Here is an 8,028-nt window from a genome sequence, read left to right as displayed (position 1 = left end):
AGTCACAGCAAAGGCTGTGGTCCCTGTCCCATTTTAAAGCATGTGACTTGGCTGAAGCTGATCTGCTAAACAGCAGGAGGCAATCTGCTGCAGCTTATAATAAAGAGGTAAGCGGTATGGGTGGCTAAAGGTGTAAAAGTCAGAGGAATGGGAGACCAGCGAGGGCTGGAAAGTCAGAAAAGAATTCAGGAAGGAGGAGAGACTTAAGCAGGGCCTCGAGAGGTGCACAGGAAAAGGAGGACATTACAGCTAAGTAGAATGAGAGCACCAAGAGACACAGAGGCAAGAACACACAGGTGTTTCTATGCATGAGGACCACGAAGCAGCTAGGGTTTGTCCACAGAAAGTATATGAGGTGCCCACAAAGCAAGCTCCTCAGTAGAGTGGGACTTAACTGTTCATAAAGCTAAGAATAAGCTGATCCTCCCATGAAAGAGAATGTGGCCAATCCAGCCGCCATTAACCGGGAATTAACCATAGTCAACATGTTTCAGACTGTGACTCAGAATTACATTTCTTAGATCATCAGTATCTACACATAGTCAGAGAGAAAAGTCCTTCTGATATTTTCAGCTGATGACCAATGGATTATGCACAACTGATTTGATGTGCTATGTAGTCAATGTTGCCATTAAGATGATGACAAAAGAAACTAGACATTGATAAATTCATGAATTATATAAAGTTATAGACTCTATGTAGCAGGTATACTAGGCCCAAAGAACACAAAAGTAATGAAAACACAGGAGCATTACAAATTTCTGGGGGGGTTAAATGTTTGTATATTTCTAAAAGCTCGAGACAGCTCTGATAAATGAAGGACAGTGGCTAACAGGGTGACCTGAGACATGTCATCGTGGCAGAACCCCAAAGGGATCTGCATTTTCTTCAAGCTAATCACCAGTCTTCCCTTGCAGGAGGTGGAATGGCCAACAGTTCTGGCTCTCTCTAGCACACTGTGTCAGTTTGACCATCTGCCAAGTTTAAAGAAGGTCAGCTTCCCCATGGGTGGAAATGGACTGATATGTCCCACCTTTTCATCCCAGACAAATCAGCCTCTAGCCTAAGACACTGAGCCCTAGAGAAAGAAGTCACTTGCCCAAGCTTTGCACTGAATGGAGCAAAGAGGAGTGTCTCAGGGAGAAGCCAAAAGCCAGATATTCTACCCAAAGCAAGTAGGAAAAGAGGGGAAAACTCAGTAATGTGCAAATTTTAGGCAGTGGGGCCTCTGGCCACCTGAGTTCTACTGTTTGTGAGAAAATCAAACCAGCCATTGAAGGAAGTTTAGGGAATCTGCTTCCATAAATATCTGGGAATTTTTAATCCAGTATTTACTTGGGGACAAGTACATGGGAATAATTATCTCTTTCTGTTGGTGTGTACTAAACTTCTGCTCCCAAATATTTTTCTATGAGACAGTAATTTTTAAATCTTAATTGGAAAAAGGAAAGAGCCCAAAGTGATCAAGTAAAAACTTTGTAATTGAGTGAAAACAGGAAGAAAAGAAAATTATTTGACACATGTTGAGATTCTTGGCTGCAAACAACAAAGACACTGTCAGTTCACCTTGGGAAAATAGGAGATTTATGACAAGAATTTGTGGACTGGGAGCAGATTCGGAAGCCTCCAGAAACAGCGGCAGTTCTGGGTCTGGCTGTTCTCCCATCTCTGTCTGGTGGGCTGCCCTGACTCCACCTCCTCTCCCTTCTGATCAGTTTCTTGGCTTTCTCATGACTTCTGTTCCCTCATAACCAGCTTGCATGTGGCATTACAGTCTGTTGGTCCCCTTGATGATCAAGACCTGTCAGTTTCAGCTTACCCCTAATAACTAGCACATCTCCTAATAACTAGCACATTCTTGTTGCACTTAAATTCTTAGCAGAGTGAATCTGGCCCAGTTCACCTGTTGGGGCCAGGGTACGTTATAGACCATTCATTGTCTGGTCAGTGCAATGGTTGCCCTGAGGTCGGGGCCCGCCACTGGTCCAATTGCCAAAGCAAATAAGGAGGGAGGAAAAAAGTGTGGTCAGGGCATTTCTCATCACAAAGGGCTGAGGCATGGGCAGCCTCTGATTTCTGCCTCTATTAAATTGTAACGATAACTTTTTTTCAGAACCAGCAAAAGTGCTCTTAAACTGCAGCTTGAGAGCATGTTTTATTATTTTATTCATTCAATCATTCATTCTGACCTATCTCCTATCACAAAAGATTTGAGGTGACTTACAAATCTATATACAATATACAAAGATCATATAGTTGAAAAATTTAGACAAATGAAAATAAAGAATAGAAAACTAAAAATTAAAAACCCAGTGGCAAAATTAGCATGATGGAGTTATACAACAATCAACACTAGAAAATTGCTAAAGGTGAGTGTTACGGTCTGAATGTTTGTATCCCTTTCCAAATTCCTATGTTGAAACCTAATCCTCAATACAATAGTATTAAGAGGGGGGTCTTCAGGTGGTGATTATGTCATAAGGGCAGAGCAGCCCTCATGAATGGGATTAGTGCCCTCAAAAAAGAGGCCTGAGGGAGCTTGTTCGCCCCTTCCACCATGTGAGGATGCAGCAAGAAAGCTCCATCTTTGGAGCAGAGAGCGAGCCCCCACCAGACACTGAATCTGCTGGTGCCTTGATCTTGGACTTTTCAGCTTCTAGAACTGTGAGCAATAAATTTCTATTGTTTATAAATTACCCAGTCTAAGGTATCTTGTTATAGCAGTGGGATGGAACTAAGACAGTGGGCCTTGAATTTGTGTCTAAATCTGAGACCTGCCACACTTAATAGCAAGTGGCTACGTACAAGAGAAAAGCCCTGGCAGCAAATGTCATTTATAGTAGAACAGGTTACTAGCCTACCCTGTGGAAGCCTGTCCCTCCAAAAGACACATTCTTTTCTTCCTGTGTTGATTTGTGGGCTGCCTTGATAGGGAAGGAGACTCTAAATTATGTCTCAAGGCTTCTTCTGGTCCCAATTTCATAACAGTGGTTGAGATTTCATTGACTGGGCCAGAAAACAAATCATTAAGAAGGCAAGATTTTATGTAGCTAAAACCAACCTCCAACACAACTTCATTCCACTGAAGCCTGAGCCCCAGCCCCCTCCAGAATTGGAGACATAGTTTGAAAGCTGAAAAGGCAGATCATAAATTTCTCATTTCTTTTTTACTGGGCATTGTAAGGCAAGAAGTACATAGGAAGGCTGGCTCAGTGATTTTTCTGCTCTCCAGTTTTTTGCCTGTAGCATTTCTGAGATTCTCAGATCTTCTGAGGCTCTTTATTTACTACTTTTTTGCTTCCTTTTGATGATAGAGTTGCAAAAGTTTCTAGAAAGCTTGGTCCTGGTGCATGACAATGGGAGACCTCTACCCTGGCGTACCAGGCATGCGGTGCCACACGAGATGCACTGTGGGAGCTCTGGAAAGTGAAATGGAATGTTCCCTCTCAGACTAGAACTGGGAATCCTTCTATTATATTTAAAAGGACAGCTGTCGTTTAATATTCATTGAGCAGCCACCATGTTCTAAGTGCCATATGAAGTATATATACATGATGTGACATTTGAAAAGAGGAGACTCTTTCGTACAGGAACCAGTTACTGCTGACACTCGATTTGATGGCTGTGTGGTAAGAAGGGGTTGAAGGGATTCTTGGTGCTTTAACTTTTGCTAACTGAGAAAAATGCTATGCGGATTGCCAAGATGGTGATCCTGAAAAACCATTTACAATATTCAATTAACAATAATTAAGGCACTCAGTGGGAAGCTCCTCACTGACTTGCTAAATAGCAAAAATTGGTACTTGGCATTCCCAGTGGATGAGAGAAAAGATAATAAGTACCCCAAATGTAAAGACAATCAAAATGAAACCAATTATGACCAAATTATATTAGGCAAATAGAAGCACAAGTTGAATCAGGAATATTTAAGTTTTTGACAAGAAATATTAAAAAAATATATAATAACATTTTAGCCATTAATTGATCATCTAATTTAGTTTAGTTCTAGGAAGGGAGATGGTTTATAAACCTGTAAGTTTTACATATGTTGATAAGGGACCACAGCCTCTTATAACAACTTCATATTTTTAGGAGCTAGCAAAGGCTGATTTTCTGTTAATATAGTTAATAAGGAACCACAATTGATTCTATTACCAATAGTCTTATTAAAAAGACATCTAGTCATTTAGTCTATCTTTTCAGGATCACAAACAAAATATTAATGCTAATTTGATTTATTATATTGAACTTTAGTAATTTTAAACTATCCTCCACCAACTAATTTTCTATAGCATTAAAAAGGAATTTTTAATTTACTGCTTTAGAGTTTTTTCTCACCCACTCTCTTACTATCCTTCATTTCTCCATCAATTTTCTCTTCTCCATATATCTGAAATTTTACAATCAATTCTAAACTTATAATGATCCCCCAATATCCAATTAAGGTGTAAGTCAGGGGTTCTACATGCTTGTAGTGCAGTAAATCTACTGCATGGAAGACTTGTTAGATTTCATCTAATCCAACCTGCCCATTAGTACGTGAATATGTATATACCCATTTTTTCAAATTCACTAATATTTAAGTCGAAAGACCTAACCCAGGCTGATTTCCGGCAAGAAAAAAAAACAATTAGTGCCTTCATCATTACAGTACTCATACAAGCATCAATACAATTTCTCTTTCAAATCCTCTGGCCTATTCTTCTGTATGTCCAAATCTCTGTTAGCTCCATTAAGCCTTTGCTTTTTAAAATTTTATGAGTATATTTAAATAAAACTGTCATATTTATTATCAGAAAGCTAAGCTCAATCTATCCTTTCATATGAAAACAGCGCTGGAAGGGAATAAATCATAGCTATCATGCAGATGTAAACATACATATGTGTGTGTATGTATGTATAAAAGTATATAAACGTGTATATATGAAAATACATTTTTCAAAAAAATGATCATACCCTTGCAAATTTAATGGCTGCATAATAGTATGGATATAGTTTGCCTCGTTTGATTAATCCTCTGTTGTTTAAGATTTAGGCTCTTTCCAGTTTGCTTGTATATACATCTTTACATAATTGTTCCCTTAGGTTGAGTTTCTGCAGGTTATATGTTTAAGCCTATATATATATAATATATGTTACGTATATAAAATATATATATTATATATATAATGTATATAAAATTTGCCCTCCAGAAAGGTGGTATCACCTTTGCATTGCCATGGGCAGTGTATGAAGTATCAAATAACCACCCAGAACACTCTGGTTTTTCCTTGTCTGACAGATGAAAAGAGGTATCTGGCTGCCATTTGTATTCTTTGATACTAGTAAGGTTGAAAATGCTTCCAAATATTAAATAGGTATTTCTTTGTCCACTTTTATACAGTAAGAATATTAACCTTTTGTTGGTTACATCTACAGTATTGCAAAAGTTTTTCCCTTCTATGTTTGTCTTTTAAATTTGTTTTTTCTGGCTCTTTTGCACGTTTGTGATTTTTATGTTTATTATTTTATTTTATTTTTTTAGAGACAAGGTTGCACTCTATTACTCAGGCTGGAATGCAGTGGCCTTATCATAGTTCACTACAGCCTCAAACTCCTGGGCTCATGCGAGCCTCCAGCATCAGCCTCCTGAGTAGCTGGGACTATAGGTGCACACCACCACTGCCTGCTAATTTTTTAAATTTTTTGTAGAGATGGGGTCTTGGTATGTTGCCCAGTCTGGTCTCAAACTCCTCGCCTCAAGTGTCCCTCCCACCTCGGCCTCCCAAGGTGCTGGAATTATAAGCATGAGCCACCATGCCTGGCTGTATTCTCATTTTTAAAAAATAAATATTAGAATCAGTTTTGACAAATTAAAAAAAATAAATCCAAGTGGGAGACTGATGAGTATTTTGTCAATTTTTTAAAAAAGTTTTTAAATGGCTATAATTTTCAGTATGGACTTGGGAATACAGCAGCTCTCTCTGCAGTTCTTCATTGAAGAGCACTAAGCTAGGCATTGTGGGGATACTGCCTTCAGATCTATGAAAAAGAAACAAACAAAACAACTACACAAAGCAGAATATGAGTGAACATCAGAGGAGAGGATAGTCATAGCTTTGGAGCTTGGAGTTCGAAAAAAAAAAAATGGTTGCTGAGCGGGACTTGCAGGCAGATGTCGTTCATTGGTAAGCCAGTCGGTTTGCTTCAGTGGTGTGACTGGTTTAACTTGGGGATTAGATGAATGTGCCACCTTCAATCACATCTCGCGACTCCTTTGGGGTACACATCTACTCAAATCCAGTAATGAACTCGGGTTTGGAGCAGAGTACTGCCTCGGTCCTACTAATTCTGGCCATCAAGATATTTTCTTCACTTAAGTAAATGCAATGACCTGCGCTAACATAACTTTACTAGGGAGGACGTCTGCCGACCTCTAAGATTTCCATCAAAATCATAGTTTGCCAAGGTGTAAGCTGACCGCATCCTTTACAGGCGTGTGGATCCGCCAGCTGGCAAGCCCTGGCCACCATTCTTCCCAGGCAATCAGCCAACAGCCCTGCACTCTGAGCAAGATTCATTCCCACTGCAACATTTATTTTACCTTATTTTTTGAGGTGTTAGCCACATTCTGTTAATTGGGACCGTTTGCAAAGTCTTTCAGGCATTTTGAAACGCTCGTCCTCCCATCAATTTCGAGTGAAAATGTATGGCTCTGTCACATGGGTTTTCAGCCAGAAATCTGCAAAAAGACTGAAGTGGGTTCTTTTTTCTTTACCTCACTCAGTGTAGCAGAAATGAGGCAGGGGAACTGTCAGTCATTTCTAAGGATGACAATTTTCACTGCTTGACAATCTGAAACAGAAAATTCCAGCCATTTGATGATATGCCTGTGTACAGCTCATCCCCCCATACAATGATAAGTGTCGAACAGCAGAGTTTAGGGGCCTTTGCTTAGGCATGATAATTTAGGGAAATAGTTAGCTCATCAAAATTGGCTGGGTGCCCTGTTTTCATATTATCCAGACAGAAGTCACTGAACCACAACTTTGCTGCTTAGAAACAGGCACCAAAAGGGAGGGGGTGGGGGAAGTATGAATAGTTAGCCAGGTCGCCGTATTCAATCATGAAGTGTACTTTACACTCAAGTATAAACTGATACATGTTAAATTATGCCTGAAGAAATGTCTGGCACAGCACTCGGGAGATCTGGTGACTGAGCTCTGCTCTTCCTCAGCCAGGTAACCTTAAACAAGACCCTAAGGCTCCCTGACCCGAAGGTTCTTCACAAAGGAAGAAGAGAGTCCAGACAGAAGACTTCTAGGTTCCAAGGCTTTACGTTTTGAGGACTGGATTGAAGAACCACACTGACCATTGCAAAGTTCAGGTACACCCTACTTGTAAAAAGCCCTTCTTCAAAACTATAAACATATGGCCGGGAACAGTGGCTCATGCCTGTAATCCCAGCATTTTGGGAGGCCTGGAGTTCGAGACCACCCTGGGAGGCCTCCGTCTCTACAAAGAAAAAAGAAAAAGAAAACTATAAACTCGCAATTCAATAAGCACTTACAATCTGTTAGGCAACATATTTAGTTCAGTAGAGTAGACCTTCTGTCTCATTTTAAGAAGTTCACATTCTCAAAATAGATTGATAGTCAGGGAGCAAATACCCACCAGATGAGGTAACAGAGAGTGGAGTCACGTGGGCTTTGGAAAGCTGATTGTGGCCCTTCCCTTTCATGGTTCTAAGATGCCCTCCAGGTACCCGGTCAGAGGCTGCAAGCTGGGTTTCACGGAAGAACTGGCAGTTGGTGAGAACCTTGAGTGAAAGGCAAGATTTCCCGAGACAGAGAAGAAATGGAGGAAATTCTAGGCAGAGAGAACAAAATAAATTACAGATGTAGACACAGAAAGTTCAGACATCTGAAGAATTCCTGAACCCAAACACCTAGCAACAACAAATCTGATTTGTTTGCAATCCAGGTCAGGGCATTAATTTATCTAGTCCACACACATTCCTACGACACCCACTCTGTACAATACACCATG

This window comes from Lemur catta, chromosome 12 (genome assembly GCF_020740605.2).
Source record: "Lemur catta isolate mLemCat1 chromosome 12, mLemCat1.pri, whole genome shotgun sequence".
Classification (NCBI taxonomy): Eukaryota; Metazoa; Chordata; class Mammalia; order Primates; family Lemuridae; genus Lemur; species Lemur catta.
The sequence above is the reverse complement of the archived record's forward strand: the minus strand, read 5'-3'. Positions refer to the sequence as shown.